The sequence below is a fragment of the Zeugodacus cucurbitae genome, chromosome 2 (assembly GCF_028554725.1).
Source record: "Zeugodacus cucurbitae isolate PBARC_wt_2022May chromosome 2, idZeuCucr1.2, whole genome shotgun sequence".
NCBI classification, from domain to species: domain Eukaryota; kingdom Metazoa; phylum Arthropoda; class Insecta; order Diptera; family Tephritidae; genus Zeugodacus; species Zeugodacus cucurbitae.
Window position 1 is genome coordinate 21,288,429 of NC_071667.1, and position 18,052 is coordinate 21,306,480.

General features: G+C 37.1%; 1 protein-coding gene across 8 annotated transcripts in view; it reads right to left on the reverse strand.

Moving 5' to 3' along the window:
- LOC105217179 (uncharacterized) overlaps positions 1-18,052 on the reverse strand; it is a 263,745-nt gene that overhangs the window by 161,119 nt on the left and 84,574 nt on the right. For 2 of the 8 annotated variants that reach the window (XM_054226889.1, XM_054226901.1), the window contains exons 1-2: positions 8,210-8,371; positions 8,024-8,102 (exon numbers count right to left, since the gene is read on the reverse strand). The exons of 4 other annotated variants lie outside the window; for them this stretch is intronic. The gene's annotated coding sequence lies outside the window, so the exon portion shown is untranslated. Of the gene's footprint in view, positions 1-8,023; positions 8,103-8,209; positions 8,372-18,052 lie in introns of those variants that run through there. 2 more of the 8 variants (XM_054226895.1, XM_054226899.1) reach the window with 1 other exon arrangement.

Below are 18,052 nucleotides of genomic sequence, written 5' to 3' on the forward strand. Positions count from 1 at the left end.
GCTATGCATAATTTCCATAATTGGAGCAAGTTTGGAGAGCAACAAATACTTTAACTTTGCAGCCGCCGGTGCAATTATATAGCGGAACAAGAGAATTTTCAATTACTATTACTCAGAATATTGTTACTCATACGTAGTGGACGGAGATTGTTACTCATACGCAGTGGCGCATACAACATTTCCCTAGAAAAAAAGTTTGAAACACCAAAATAATGCAATTTTCAAGAAAATTTAATTAAAGAAAGATCAACAGTGCCAAGCGAATAAAGCAGCGTCTATATTAACCAAACAAGCAAAATGCAAATTCAAATTTATACCATTTTCCTTGTTGCGTAGTCTTCCATATTTATTCAAGAAAAAAGGTCAGTAAACAGTTTGCCGTACATGTTGACGGCGTTGGTGTAGTGGTGCAGTGAAATGATATTCAATTTAGCGAATAAACACCAGGTAAATTAAGAATGTATACAAATTGTATAAGGCACAAACATATAAAAACCATGCGCCTTTGTCCATAAACAAGGTCAGTCCAGTTTATTATGTATGCAGACCCGCAACGGACAATGTGGCCATACCTGTGGCCAGGCGCTCTTAAGCGTTCAAACTGAAATGAGGTTCGCGTTACACAAACGAGAGAAACCGAGTGGCCCACAAATTGCTTGCGTGTCCACAGGTGTTTTATACAAACAGAAAAGTAAATTAAATCGGTGCAAGTCGCAAGCTAAACAAATTTTTACTTATTAAGTTCCATTTTGTGTTTTTTTCTTTCACGTTTTCATTTTCTTTTTTAATTTTATTTTCGGCTTCATTTAAAAGACGGCTAATGTGCACAATCGGAATTTAAAAGCAAATAATGAGCTACTTTTGGTTGTTGGTAATTGTTTTTATTTGATTTCACTTTAGCTTATCTTCTTGTTTCATTTTAGTCGATACTGCCACTTAAAGGTTGCTTGGTTGTGTTCTGGCGATGTGCAAGAATTGGAAATGATTTTTGCCTTTCTCCTCTGTTTTTTGGGTGAATATGGTTGTAAAATGAAATGTGCTGTGGTATTTAGCTTGCTGGTGAATCTATCTCCTTTGAACAGTGACTGTTCATTTTCTTTTAAAAGGGTTTTAAAGGCTAGTATATGTATCCTTAAGGGCATTATTCATAAAGTTTTGGGTTTTTAACTGTCGTCCATAGTTTTTTTTTATAAATTAATAAATATGTATCAATTATTTTCACTAAATATATAAATGATGATAAATAAATTATTTTATGATATTTTATTAAAACCACGTCTAAAGCGATTTCAAACATATATGGACTGTTGGATGTTTTAGCCCAAAAACTTAAGGAGGTGGAGAATAATCTCTCCATAATAGTATAATAATAAGTACGCGAGATAGGACTACTCTCTATTTCCAACTCAATCTCTCACCCCCTCTCCCTCTCCCTCTACATCTTAGTCCCAATCTCTCTCTCACTCTCAGTAGCTTATTATAATTTATTAAGCAGAGACTTCCAAGACTCAAGTCTTCACAGAAAATCATATGTTCAAATGTACTGTTATATGGGCAAAAACGATTAAACCACATAAATCAACAAAGTCCTTTTCGTTAATTTCGAGGACGCTACAAGTTATCAATGGTTGCCTTTAATTGTAGATCTCCATATAATCTTACAAAAATGTTGTTATGGGTTCTCCATTATTAAGTTTTTTACCGTTATGTTAAATGTAATAAAAATAAAGGTATTTAAAATAAATACGCACATTTTATTAGGACGATGATTAAACTCAGTTTTAAAGTTTTGACTTTAAGGTGGTTCTTATTTTATTTCAGCCTCATCATTACAGTCGATAATGAAAAACTCAAAATATGTTCAGATATTAATGTATATAGCGATGAGTCTTAAAATAGTATTAATAACGGGTGATACAAGTAGAGGTACTTTTTATACTCTCGCAACAAATGTTGCTAAAGAGAGTATTATAGTTTATAGGGTTAACTCATTAACGAAAAACGTCAGAAACACTAAATTTCACATAAGAAATGGCAGATGAAACCTGCACTCAGATTTTTTTATAAAATGGAAAATGGGCGTGGCGTCGCCCACTTATGGGTCAAAAATCTACTCGACCGATTTCAATGAAACTTGGTATGTAATAGTTTCCTTACATCCCAATGATATGTTGTAAAAATAGGCCAAATCGCTTAACAACCATGCCTACTTCCTATATACCAGAACTTTGAAGACAATCTGAATCGTTTACTTTACAATATATAAAAAAAGTACGAGTGAAGATATCGGTGCAGAACTTTGCACAAATACTATGTTAATAGTGTGGCAGCCGCATTCTAAAAATAGCCGAAATCGGACCATAGGTTTTTAAGGCCCCATATATTGAACACAAGGACCTCGGTGCTTCTAACCTAATATTATGGTTCCCAACTTTCAATGGACTTTATACCATATATATGAAGAATATGTGGGTCAAATTGTGTGTTATATAATATAAATAAAGTTATATAAATAAATTCCGAGAGTATAAAATGTTCGGTTACACCCGAACTTAGCCCTTCCTTACTTGTTTCAATTTCCTTTTTTTTGATAGATCATGCATGAGTTGTTTCAAGCTGTCCTGTTTTTTTTTTTTTGTTTGCAACTCAGACTGTCGTATGGAACGATTTGGTGTATTTTAGGTCGAGATCTTAAATGGATAGGCCGCTCAACCTTCATTGCTTCGCTCAATGTGCTCTTAAGAATTCCAAGAAGATCAGAGCCAAAGTTCTGTTCTGCGATGAGACCCATTTCTGCCTCAATCGGTATGTAAACAAGCAGAATTGCCGCATTTGGGAAGAAGAGTAACCTGAAGAAATTCAAGAGCTGCCATTTCATCCAGAAAAAACAATAGTTTGGTGCTGTTTGTGGGCAGGTGGAACCGAGTAATCGAAAAAATTTGACTCAGCAGATGGACCATCTGAGACGTAACCGCGGCCAATATTTGAAGGCGATAATCTTTATAAAATAAATTCTTTCAAAACATTCCCCAATTTGAATTTTCTATGTATGTATTTTTCTTTAAAAAAGTAGGAAACTCTTTATTACTTTAAGGTGGTTCCTAGAGAATATAATGGATACTTTTTTAAGGTCTCAATCCACGAATAAGAGAATACAAAAGTCCATTTATTTTCAAAATGACTATTAAATAGAAGTTTTGTGACTAAATATGGCAACTGATATTAGAATTTTTACCTAGGAATAGGGATGGCAACGATTAATCATTTGATTAAATTAATCGATTATTTTCATTCAATTTACGATTTAATTGCATCGAAACACCTTTTCTAATTACTCGACTATTACTCTAGTAATTGCAAAATAATCGCAAACAGCATTTTGAAATTTAATACATTTTATGTTCATCTAAGTTAGCGTACAAGGGTTGAAATTGGTCACATCAGTCATTAATGACTGCAAACGTTGTAAACATAGTTAAATCCTAATATGTCATTAATATCAACAAATGAATGTCTGGTAACACTGCATTTACAGTTAAGTCAAACGCATTTTACGTTCAGTTGTTTGAAGTGCAATGGCGCCAGTTAAAAGCGAAGTATGGACATTTTTCAATAAAATAAGCAATAACTACGTTAAATATCAACTCAAATATCAAAAGCGGGTGCAACTGCGACCGAAAAACGCAATCGTTTGACAACAAAACGTTTATCGAAATTGCTTTTTCTTCAAACTTGGTTGAACAGACTTCTAAATTTTCTTGACTTCAATAAATATATTTTCATTTACACTAAGACAAATGAATTTTCAATACGATATTTTAATATTTTAACGGTTCTTCCAAATTGACACCACACACTTGAAACGTTTGCCCTTGCGATTTGTTGATGGTCATCGCAAAGGCAAGACGTACTGGGAACTGCAAGCGCTTAAATTCAAACGGCATGTCCGTTGGAATCATGGGAATGCGTGGTAAGAGTACAACTTCACCTGCTGCCTTGCCATTTAGTATTGTTGCTTCAATCAAATTTGGCCACAATTTTTTGACTGAAAGTCTTGTGCCATTACACAAAGTCGGTGGCTTCAGATTTCGTGGAAGTATAATGGGTGAACCGACTTTCAGGACCAAACGATGCGGTGGCAGACCGGGGGGATCCAAAGAATTCAAGAATTCGGTTGGATAATTGACTATTTCATCTTGATTCAAAACGCTATTAATCGATGTACATGTTGTATATGTTGTAGCTTCTCCTGGCAGTTTTTCTTGAATGGCAAAATTGATCAAACCGGTATCATCGATTGGTATTTTGCCTTCGCCAATGTCCAACAACTGCTTCGAAAACGCCGCTGCGGATCGATCGTTTTGCAATTGGACTCGCATGTTGATGTTAAGAGTCAGCCTTTGAACATGTCTCCACAAAACTGACGATTTTAAACATGCGTTTATTTCGTCGGCAGGAGTTGATCGAGGAATGACTGGAAAAGTTTGCCGAAAATCGCCGGATAATAAGACTAATGCTCCGCCAAAAAGTTGTTGCTTTTGACGTAAATCTTGCATTGTTCTATTGAAAGCTTCTAATGGCTTTTTGTTAGCCATTGGGCACTCATCCCATAGAACTATTCCAGCTCCTCGCAAAACTGTTGCCATTGCTGAATTCTTCGATATGTTGCACGTTGGTGTTTCAACGACTTGGATGTTCAACGGTAATTTCAACGCAGAATGTGCTGTTCGGCCGCTATCAAGTATAGTAGCAGCGATGCCTGACGAAGCAATTGCCAGCGCAATTTTCTGCTGTGACCGTATAGTAGCAAGAATCAAAGAGATCAGGAACGTTTTCCCTGTACCACCGGGCGCGTCCAGAAAGTAGAATCCACCGGCGTTATTGTCAACCGCTCGTATAATCTTATCATAAGCATTTTTCTGCTGAATATTCAATTTGGTAATGTTAGCTTGTTGTTCACGTTGAAGCTCATGGTCAAGCATATCAATCGCTGAACGATTGGGCGCAGTTATGCCAAGTTGCGCTAATGCCTTATTCGCAATTGTAAGGCACAGATCTTCAACCAATATCAAAGCATCATTATACATTTGTGATGTATATAGCAAGTCTGCGTCCGATGCTCGATTACGCGCCTAAATTAATAAGTCCTCGGTCATGCAGTCTTTGTACTTATTACACAGTTCTTGAGGATTTGACGGAAGGCATGTAGATATTACATGTTTTTTTTTGATGGATGAGATGTGAGTGATACGTCATGAAGTGCGGTGTCCCAATGCATATCATCTTCTAACAAATGCAATCGCTGACATGCTTCACGATACGTCGCACACAACTGACTGTCAACAGTTTTCAAATCATCAAATGATCTTGGTTCGCGCACGTTGACTAATAGCAGACGCAAATAGAAACATTCGGCGTTGTTCGGATGGATGGTGTAAATGCGTCCTATGGCATCGGTTTTACGGACATTTGGATAACCGTCAACACGCTCCCCTTGCTTTCGTCGTTGAAATGTTTTCGATGATGGATTCCAAGTGAAATATTGTGGTATTTCGGAATATAGCAATGTTCTTGCAATTTCATCGTTTTCACGCAACTCGAAAAAGGTAGTTAGTGTTGTCCTCGGTGGTCGTACTGCGCTCTGTTGTACATTGCCTGCAGTGAAATAAACGCGTTGACCATTTTCGAGATGAACTGCCAAATGAAGAACAACGGGATGCCGGTCGTGTATTGGGAACGATAAAATGCGCCATACCGCTTCGTTGCTGCTTATATAAAGGCCCATTTGGTATTGCTGAATTTCATCGATTCTCTGATAATCAGCCACTCCGAAAACTGCCATATCACTGCCCTTATTTACGTATTTGCAGATGTATTTGATCGATTTGACAGAGTTGCAATATTCTACATTGATGTGCGCTTCGAAAATTTTTGACAACAATGGTGAATACGGCACGACCCAACGATTATCAACATCGACGTCTTGATTCCGAACTTTTATGACCGTTGAATTACCACCATCTTCAGCGGATCGACGCCGATATAATGGATATCCGTCATTTCCAGTGATTGTATCATCAACTAAAGCTCTAGGATAGCGCTTTGAACACTTATTGTCAATCATGCATGGTGACGTTGGATTAATAGCGCCGCAAGGGCCGTGGATTTTTTGTTACAACGTCGAACAATTGTGGGTCGATTGCTTCATCTGGAATTTCCGCTGAGATGACTTTATCAATCTGATCTGGTCGGATTTTGCTAACTAACCAAATCAAGATGTGTACATGCGGTAATCCTCTTTTCTGCCATTCGATCGAGTACATCCAGCATCGAACTTCTCCAAAAACACGAAGTTTCACAATTAAATCCATCATTGCTTTTTGCTTTTCCCTGAATACACGTGCTGTTAAGTCGTGACGATCAGTTGTTGATTAACCGGGGAACAAATGGCATTTGATGTCATTCGACTTGGGATTGCACGTGAACGTTATGAACAGATCCGGTCTGCCGTAATGGCGCACATACGACATCGCATCTTGCGCATACTCGTGCATATGGCGCGGACTGCCGATGTATGTGGCTGGCAATATTGTCAGACGTCCAATGCTATTCACATTTGCATCATTCATTACGGCATCTCTCAAATGGATGTACTCTTCAGAACGCAATTTCGCTTGGTTGAATCGAATAAAGTTGAAACGTTCGGTCTCGATCTTCGCATACATGTCAACCAAATACTGATGGAAAAGCTTGCGACATTTCAGGATATAGTTGTCTTCTTGCGGACGAATCATTATTTTGTACGAATAGAAGTTCATCGCACTGAGTTTTTTCGGTGTTTCTTGGCCTATAAATGAACAATACACAAAATATTGAATCGTAAGTAACATTTCCTCTCAGAAATTGTATTTTTTTATCAGTAGTTGGATTTATCAATCGCATATTGATGTGATAGCCGTCATATCCTCTCCATAATAATATCGGATACTGTAATGCATCATAACTACGGTGTAGCTCAGAAACACGCTGAAGTTGTTCGTTTCTACGGTGCAGTACAATATCTCGCGATTCAAACTGTTCGCCAACAATGACGATTGCCACCTCATCGATTGTTGGTGCGTTGAATCGTCTGGCATGCTGCCCCATCGGCATTTTGTCTGCTCTGATGACGATTCGATGGTTATCAGACGGCATGCGGTCCAATGCGATTTTGAACAATCGAATCGTTAATTTAGTTGCTCGATGGTATATTTGCCCCTGAATCTGTAGAATAAAAATGTCAAATGTTTCACTGGAAATGCCATGCAAAGTAATCACCTTGAACGTCGGCATAAATGGATCTCTAATTATTTTTGTGGCACCAAAAGAAGTCATTTGAAAGCATGACTTGCATGCTTGTATGTTTTGCAAGAAATGCTAAGACGTCGGCAATTCTCCAGTGAGCAAGGAATATAATGGTTCTGGTGGCGGTTCCAATGCAGGCAGTTTCACTTTGCCACTGGAGCAGCACATGCCAGCTGTTTCTCCTCGAAACTTCGCTGCTTTGCAATGCATGCAAATAATATCCATTGCTCCAATGGCACCATGCAGGCTGTAGTCGCAGTCAGGATCGTAGTGAAAGCCAACATGTTCCATTTGATCGCGAAGGCGGAGCGGAACTCGGCCTTGACGGTAATTTGACCGTTGATTGTCGGCGAATTCAGCTCTAATCTGTGCACGCCGATCTCTATACACCGCTCTACCTCGGGCATTCACTTGAGCGCGTTGCTCTTCGTTTTGATTTCTTCTTGATATTGACATTCGACGTGAATGAGTCGTATGCCTGCCAACCGTATTACGTTGGCGTAGTCGAGGCATTTTCTAGAGTATGCATATTTGAAGTACATAAATAAAAATGGAAAAATTAACCTAAAACTACATCTTAAACTATCTATTTTACCCACACACTCATATGCAATAAGACCCACCAACAGTGCATTTGCAAACCGCTTGGAAGCACTTACGAAACAATAACAATACTCACTTGCTTTGTGTGTGTTGCACGGTCAGCAGAAAAACACAAAATTGGTTCGAATAAATGTAGCAAATCGATGGAATTAAATCTGGAAAAAACACACAATGTTGAAACACTTTTTTTTACACACACCGCGCATTTTCAAGCGACAATCGAACCGCATGGCATCACATACGAAACAACAACAATACTCACTTGCTTTGTGTTGTACGCAGAATGTTAATCACGTTTAAATCTGAGAAAAATACACACAATGTTGAAAAATTTTTTTTTGATACAACATGTGATGTCAATGTTTTTTTTTTATTAATTGTAAACATCCGCCAGTTGTTTCTGTTTATTAGTAAAAGGCATTTGACATTTGCGGCAAAACATTATTTCATGAGAATTTGTTTGGTCGGGAAGTATCATGTTTTTTTTTATACTCTCGCAACCTGTTGCACAGAGTATCATAGTTTTGTTCACATAACGGTTGTTTGTGTCACCAAGAAATATAAGAGTTAGATATGGGGTTATATATACATAAATGATCAGGATGACGAGTAGATTTGAAATCCGGATGTCTGCCCGTCCGTCTGTCCGTCTGTCCGTCTGTCCGTGCAAGCGATAACTTGAGTAAAAATTAAGATATCTTAATGGAACTTGGAACACATGTTCCTTGGCACCCTGAGGAGGTTGCTTTCGAAAATGGGCAAAATCGGTCCACTGCCACGCCCACAAAATGGCGAAAACCGAAAACCTATACAGTGTCATAACTAAGCCATAAATAAAGTTATGAAAATGAAATTTGGAACATAGGATCCCATTAGGGAGGGGCACATTTGGATGTAATTTTTTTGGAAAAGTGGGCGTGACCCCGCCCTCAAATAAGTTTTTTTGTATATAACTCGCAAACCAATAAAGCTATATAAGCCAAACTTTCTGCAGTCGTTTCTTTTAGCCATTTTCTTATACAGTCCAAAAATGAAAGAAATCGGATAATAACCACGCCCACCTCCCATACAAAGGTTAGGTTGAAAATTACGAAAAGTGGGTTAACTCCCTAAAGAAAAACGTCAGAAACACCAAATTTTACATAAGAAATGGCAGAAGAAAGCTGCACTGAGATTTTTTTACAAAATGGAAAATGGGCGTGGCGTCGCCCACTTATGGGTCAAAAACCATATCTCAAGAACTATTCGACCGATTTCAATGAAATTCGGTATATAACACTTTCTTGACACCCTGATGACACGGGTGGAATATGGGCGAAATCGGTTCACAACTACGTCTACTTCCCATATAACCCAATTTTGAATTCCATCTGATTCGTTCACTTTATAATGTATTCATAAGGAACCAATGAAGCTAGCGGAATAAAACTTTACACAAATACTGTATTTGAGCTGTGACATCACTTGTGGAAAAATTGTCAAAATCGGACCATGACTTTTCAAGGCCCCTGATATCAAACATGAAGAACTCAGTGCCTAAGCTTAATTTTTCACCGAAAATATAGGTAAATCCCACAGATATTTTAATGTAATTCATTCCCTCTGAAATTTTTCTTATAACAGTTTCTCTCTGTACCTGAAATGGTAAAAATCGGGTCATAACTTCCCCCAGATCCTATATACCTAATTATAAGTAATATTAAATTAAGTGATCGTATAGTCTTCGATACATTGTATCTTGCTGGTGAAAACGAGTGAAATCGGTTTAGGAATTACCTCAGACCCCATATACTATTTATGATGATTTTCGTTATTCTATTGAACTTTATGCCGAATATATGGGTCGAATTGTGTTGTCTTTATAAAATTACATCAATAAATTGCGAGAGTATAAAATGCTCGGTTACACCCGAACTTAGCCCTTCCTTACTTGTTTTTTTATTGTTTTTTTTTTTTTTTTTTTTGCAAAACGTGCACCCTCCACACAGATCCCAATCACCCCTGACAATTTCATTGAAATCGGGTAAGCCGTCTAGGAGGAGTATGCGAACAGGAAGTTTTGCCACTTAATTTTATATATATATATAGATGGTAACCAAATGAACAACTTACAGTTACTCGCGTATATGAAAACCGGAATTGGATTCGACAATTGCTCACACGTACGCTTACATAAGTATGTAAAAATACAACCAACCATCCGTTGGGAAATCAAAAGCCATCGAAATATTTGCGACAACTACAAATATAAAACCACTGTCCGCATATAAATTCGCAACGTTCCCACATATACATGAGTTTGCGAGTGTGTATATGTGTGCAGATGTGGTTGTGTGCGCGACGTACGAACAAAAAAGGTTTTGAAATTAATGGAAAATTAAATTGGCACACAAAACCAATCGGTGCTTCCTCTCGGGGCAAATGGCAGCTAACAAGAAGCAGCACTTTATGCAGTCCATAAATAATGAAGAGAATGTACTCAAACTCACACGCCAAGGGTAGTGGTACTTAACACTCTAGTGCTGACGCTAAGTCTCATTGCCTAATATGAAAGCTTCGAAGTGGCGGCTCCTACGAGTGAGTGTGTGTGTGTTGGTGTCTAATGCTCATGTGCTTATGGATTCCACAGGTAGGCGAAGGATATTGATTTCGCTTGAAATGATTCATTGTGTCAGCCGTTTGAGTTGAAAGCATTCAAATGTTCAGTTCGTTCATAAGAAGTTATTTGCGGGGCCCAAATGTACTCAATGTGAATAATGGCCATTTGTAGTATATATATGTGTGTGTGTAGGTGTAAGTACTGACCTGCGTAGGTATGGTAATGCGTATTGAAATGATTATTTGATTGAATTGAGCATTGCTGCGTTAATGTTGGCATTATAATACATACATCGATTCTGATTGCCTAATTCTACAGGGTGTTGATGAGGTATTCCGACATTTTGGTTAAACATATGTGTGTAAGAGATCTAAATATATTCCGCTTCAAAAAAAGAACAGAAAAGTCATATATTCAAAAAAAATGAAAAAAACAGGGTGTTCTGGATAAACGAAAATGATAATTTTTCCAATAATTCAACATAGTTTCCAGTACATTTTGGGTACGTGGCTTGGTGGTTATGTAAACTTAAGACTTTAAAACAATTTAAAACACATCGTCGCACTGTGTGGGACTATTGTCCTCAACGAGGGACTAGTAATACGACTGTAGAACTTCTATTGGAAACTTGGAATCCAACGTTATGAGGTGACTGTGTAGGTTTGAAATCTATAAAAACCAAGAAATTAAACTTTTCTGTACACAACCCTATTATTTTGCATTAAATTGTTTTACAATAAAAGCTTCAACGGCATTTACAACACACGGTTATTTATTTTATTTACAAAGTTTCATCGTAGTCCTCAAATTGTACATTATACCGTTATACTAACTTCATTTCAAACTCAATTTCCATAAAAGCATTTACAATTTGCCCACTTAGTGTGCGGAATCAACATGCTGTAGCCAAAGCAACTTCGTTTACCATAGTCTATAAAGAGCCGACAAGTTTCGAATATTTAATTTAAGTTTTCAAGACGACGAGTGGAAATTTCACGAAAATTGCAAAACTTGTTATGCGCACCAAATAAATATGTAGGCATGAGTGCTGTACTCATATATATAAATATTATTATTTTATTGTTGCTTTTCGTTTGCTGGCATCATGTTGCTTGAACTCAGTGAACAAAAATAAAATGAAATTCAAGCAAAAATGCAAATTAAATTAGAGTATTTGAATTTATTTGAGCAATCTTATGGAATTTAAAATTAATTTCAAATAAAACTAAATGATAAAAATAAAAATATTTAATATGAATTCATGCAAAAGAATTTGAAGAAAGAAATTTACTGATCTTTGATTGAATTTAATAGCTTATTGATATATGTGAATAACAATATATATAAATTTTCACGCACATTTCGATTTGCATGTTTAATTTATAATCTCTTTTAATCAAAAACAAATCTGAATTGAGGACGAATAGTTTGGATGCTTAAAGAAATGTCTTACAAAAACATGCAAGGAAAGGCTAAGTTCGGGTGCAACCGAACATTTTATACTCTCGCAATTTAATGATGTAATTTTTTAAAGAAAACACAATTTGACCTTTATATTCGGCTTAAAATCCAATGGATTAACGAAAATCATCATATATAGTATATGAAGGCTAGGGCTAATTCCTTAACCGATTTCACTAATTTTCACCACCAAGGTAGACTATATCCAAAACTATATGTTCTCTTAATTTGGCTAAGATATCTCACATATTAACTATGTCGGTGCAGAATAAAGCCCACCAAATTTTTGAAAAACCAATAAATCAAATTAGAAGATCCAATTATAAACTTAAATTCATTCTACGAAAAATTCAACCAAAACATTGCACTATAAACATCATCAGAAGTTCTAGTCACATTATTTGCGCAAATAATCGAATCCATCATCTTCAAAGGCAGCAATCACAGCGTAAGTGTCAAGCAGAAGCATACTTCAAAATCCAACGTTAATGCACAAGCAAATTAGTCAACATCAATTGTTGTTGAGAAGTGGGCTAAAGTGAACTTAACGACATCTCAAAGCAGGCATGCAAATATGCAAGAATACACACCTACTTGAGTACATACAAACATGACTATTTGTGGAATGTACACTTATGGCTGCTAAGAGCAGGGCGTATGATGAACATTTACAAGGCATTGGTGTGACAGTGTGTGTTAGACACATGCATGCATATACATATACTTTACACTTATCGGAAGTATGATGAGGATGCGCTCACACCTCTTTCTCCCGCAAAGGATCAGATATATATATTTATTACACTCAAAGTGTAAAGATGTTAGTCTCGTTTGGGGTTATCGATCTATAAATCGAGTGCGTCGTGCGAAGCCAACAAACAACTGCTGCACATTTGCAACAACTGTCGCTGATGACTATGCCATTTATTAAAAAACCACATAAAATATAAGAGCCGCGCTCAACTTAACGGCGAAGAAAACGCTAGAATTTGAGTACATGATTATTAGTTGAGCGAAAAGTCGACTAAAATATAATGAAAATAAACAATAAAGCTTAATGGCTTTTGCACTTCTAGTTTTATTGTATTTACAATAATAACAGATGTGCTTTAAAGAATGGGGTAACTTAACTGACAAACACACACACCAACATAAAGTAATATTCATCGGCAATGCACACACATATATATATATATAAAGACGGGGCACAATCGTTTGCCCCACTCAACGGAGGCCGTGAACTTTCGCGACAACAGCTGGCAATACAATTATTATGATTATTACGCAAATGCGCAAAACGCGCTGCCGCTGCTGCTGCGTGCACGCTCAGACACTTTGCGCGGCACATGCAATTGTGGTAGCGAGTCTAAGAGTGTTCAGATGTGTGAAAGTGGGTGAACATGTGAGAGTGTGCGTGCCTGTACGTTCATTTAGTACGTGACTGTCAGTAGGTGACTTTGGAGTCGTCGAATGTTTCAAATCCTCACACACTTAGACACGCACACATAAAGTTGTTGTTTTTGATGTAAAGCGAAAAAGTGCGAAACTGTGTGAACTTATTTAACTGTTTTGGTTTTAGAATTGTTGAAAAGAGAAAATCATGAACACAATAATTTACTCTAATAAAAAAAAATCAAAATCAAAAGCTCGCAATATGCAAGTTTCCCCCGCAACCTAGAACCGTTTATAATATACTAGCTGACAGCGCAGTCGTTGCCATGCGTGAAATTATTTGTTTTGAAAATAAAAGAAAGTTGAATTTATATTGTACTAACCTACTTGTTTAATTAATAATCTACATGAAAACAAAAAAGGATTAATTACTGTGAAACTATTAGAAACAAAGTAATATACTAAAACAAAAAAATATCTACTCTATAGAAAACAACTACAAAATGAAAATGTGTTTAAAAAGTATTATTATGATGATAATATATCGCAAAAACAAATTAGCGCTGCGTTCGACCGTTCAGTACGGAGCCGACCGCGCGAGTGAGCCGCGCGTCATGGTATCTCGTAGAGCTACACCCACCTCCGGCGCGCCCGCAAACACCGCTTCTCGCCCGCCGGCCAGCGCAGCGCAGAGTACGAGTTGATTTTGTTTCCGAGTTATTTATTTGTAATATTATCTTTTAAGTTGTTCGTTGAAATTAAGTGTCGTCAAAGACAATTTTATTCAGAATTAAATACTCTTAACCAACAACATATTTATTTGAATAAAGATTAATAATCTTTTTTTAGATCATTAAAAGAGAAATAATTCTTTCATACATAACTTTTATGTATCTTGAACCGCTTTCGCAGCGCAAGGAACGGAAGCCCTCAAAGATAAATAATTTCCCCTGTTTTTTACACATTTACCACTGTTGGTCCTATTGGTCACAGCGTGATGCTATATGAAGGCTATGCCTATAGCCTTCCTCGATAAATGGACTATCCAACACAAAAAGAATTATTCAATTCGAACCAGTAGTTTCGGAGATTAGCGCGTTCAAACAAACAAACAAACTCTTCAGCTTTATAATATAAGTATAGATTTTAAAGATCATAAATACCAATCATTTAAACTCTAAATCAGCTGTAAGCCTAACCAGACCACAAATTCTAATTTTTACAGAGAGTTCGATAAAGTCATTCTAAACACTAGACTCGATTAAATGCCGAGCTTTATGTATAATGTTCACTGAGAACATTTACTCTGCTCGAGAAGTTAGCATACGGATCTAGATTTTTTACTTAAAATAGCACAAACTGTGTGTTTTTAAGGAACAACCACTCATCCAGCCAAAAGGAGGAACGAATGGTGCGCGGTTTTAAACACGGCTATAACCGAGTAAGCGGTTCCTACGCCAATTAAAAAGAAGAGAAAAGTTTATATATACACTTTATACTATCCGCTACTGTATAAACTCTATTATGAACGTATGTATGTACATTTGTGTTTATACACAGTAATTTGTTCTCACGCTAAGTGCATTAACTTGTGAGGGCGCGTACTTAAATTTTTCTCCACAACAATACTCGACCATTATTATTGTTATAGCACGAATCATGCTAAGGTTAACACATATGTATGTAGAGCCCTTTCGGATTATAACAACACTTTGTCCCTTTTAGTTCATTTCAGGTTTATTTAATTATTATAAATATTTCGCTTATTAATATTTCACAAATTGTTCTTAAATACTCTTGGTGAGTGCGGCACGTCCGCCCATCACCGAATTCAAAAAAGCTGTGTCTTAATTGTCTTCTGTCATTGTCCTCTGTCCTCCGTTCGTTCGTTTTTTGTTTTTGATTATACTCAGAGTGCACATACATATGTACACAGTTACCGAGTTAGCATAACGTTCGTTAGCTATTCCTGTGTAATACGAGTGCATTCATATATTACATATACATACACACGTACATCAGTACGGCTTTGGTTGGCTTGCACTGTCACTGTCTCGATATCTTGATTATTGCTTTTTTTCGCACAGTTCGTTCAATAACTTTTGAAATAAACCCATTCTCAATCGCTCACAGCCACACAATGGTATTATACATGTAGGCAGGGAACATAGAACCGGACAGAAATACTGATACTAACTATTACAACTCTGACAGACTGACCGAACTTGACGAGACGCCGATATGGACACTAACACGGACGACAAAAGAAGAACTGAAAATGAAAACGAATTCAGTCTCAGTATAACCATAGCGTAAGATAGACCTCGCTAAAAAACTAAAGATTAATTTACAACCTACTGTAACTAAAGACTTAAATTAAAATTATTAAAACTAATTTAATTTACAACTAAAAATGTAAAATGTAATATAATAAGAAAACATTAATAAAAAAACTGAGTTGTTCCTACATACATGCATTTTGATTTTGTGGTGAAAAAATGTATACCGGTGCGTACGATCGTAAAGACCTAAAAGTCATGCAGGTAGAAAATGAATTCAAATTGTTTTCCGAAAGTGTACATACATATGTAATTGATATTAATTACGAGAGTGAAATTTAATAATATTCAAATATGTATGTATATATACTCTCTGTATGTATTTAATTAAGGGTTCTGTCAAAGGCCTTCTGAGGATAAGGTTCGATATTTTGAAGTTTAAATTATAAGGAAAAAAGGATGGGTTACGTTATAGTGTAATTTGGAATGCTCAACGTTTGGGAAATATTGTAATAGTGATATGGGAACTAGACCAAAATCTATACAAATTTTGTCACCCCTTGAGTATATTAGTGCTAGTGGAAGATCTATACCCATGAACCCATGAATAATAATGCAGTAAGAAATTATGAATAAAAAAGGCAACACGAAAATAAGTGTACTGCCCTAATAAATATAATATGTTTTACTCACGACAAACAACAGTTTGTTAACTTGCGCAAATTTGGTGTTGGATTTGTGGTGGGAGAGAGACTTCGTCGTCGAGTCCTGGCATTCACCCCAGTAGATGAACCTTTAGCCACAATCCGCATTAAAGCGAGGTTCTTCAACATATTTATTTGCTCCACGCTCCTACGATGTCAAAATCGTGCTTGGTGATTTTAACGCTAGTGTGGGTAAATAAGGTGTCTTTGGCACAACAGTCGGAAAATTCAGCCTCCATGACGAAAAATCGCCAAATGGCCTGAGGCTGATCGACTTCGCTGGTCCCCGAAGTATGGTTGTATGTAGTACCAGATTCCTGCACAAGAAAATTCATCAAGCTACTCCCCTGATCGAAACACGCGCTAATAAATCGATCACGTTGACATGTCTCCTGTGTTTTATACGTGCGTACGCTCCGACGACCAAATATAGACTCGGACCATTATCTGGTAGCAGCGAAGATACGCATCCGCCTCTGTGCAGCAAAGAACGCCCGTCAACAAACACAAGGAAGGTTCGAAAAGTTGCAATCGCAATAGACAGCCATGAAATACGTACAGTATCGACTTACACTCCTGCTCTCTGAGGGCACTCATCAGCATCTCGGTATAAGGGAACTGTGGAACCGCATCTCAAACTCACTGCGTACCGCTGCAGCCGAAACAATTGGATTTCGGCAACTTCGTCTGGCAGCAGAGAGAAAACAGACTGCCTACCTCGCAACGTTGCAAACCACAACCACAACACGTGCGGGATGGGATAGATACCAAGAGCTGAAGAGGGAAGCGAGATGCATCTGCAGACAAAAAAGGAAAGAGGCCGAAATGCGTGAGTACGAAGAGCTTGAGAAGCTGGCAGACAGAGGAAATGATCGAAAATTTTATGAAAAAATGAAGCGACTTAACGAAGATTTTATGGAGGGAACACTTCTCCGACCTGCTGAATGGCAGTGAAAGTACAAAACCACTAGATGGCGAACCCGATTCTCCAATCGATGACGATGGAAAAGATGTTCCATTACCCGACTATGAAGAAATTCGAATAGCAATTGCCCGCTTGAAGAACAACAAATCGGCGGGGGCGATGGATTACCGGCCGATCTATTCAAATACCGCGGCGAAGAACTGATAAGGTGCATGCAGTTTCTGTATTGACTCATAACTGCACGATGTCACGCCCATTTTCCCTTTAAAATTAAAAAAAATCTGAGTGTAGCTTTCTTCTGGCATTTATTCTGTAAAATTTAGTGTTTCTGATGTTTTTCGTTAGTGATTTAACGCACTTTTTTTAATTTTCAATATAACCTTTGTATGGGATGTGGGCGTGGTTATTATCCGATATCAACTATTTTTACGGGGTGTAATGGAAGTGCCTGCATAAAGTTTGGCTCTTCAAATAAAATTCAATAAACAAGTAAGGAAGGGCTAAGTTCGGGTGTAACCGAACATTTTATACTCTCGCAATTTATTTATTTAACTTTATATTATATAATACACAATTTGCCTACATATTCGTCATATATATTGTAAAAAGTCCATTGAAAGTTGGAAACCATAATATTAGGTTAAAAGCACCGAGGTACTCGTGTTCGATATATGGGGCCTTAAAAACCTATGGTCCGATTTCGGCGATTTTTAGAATGGGGCTGCCACACTATTAACATAGTATT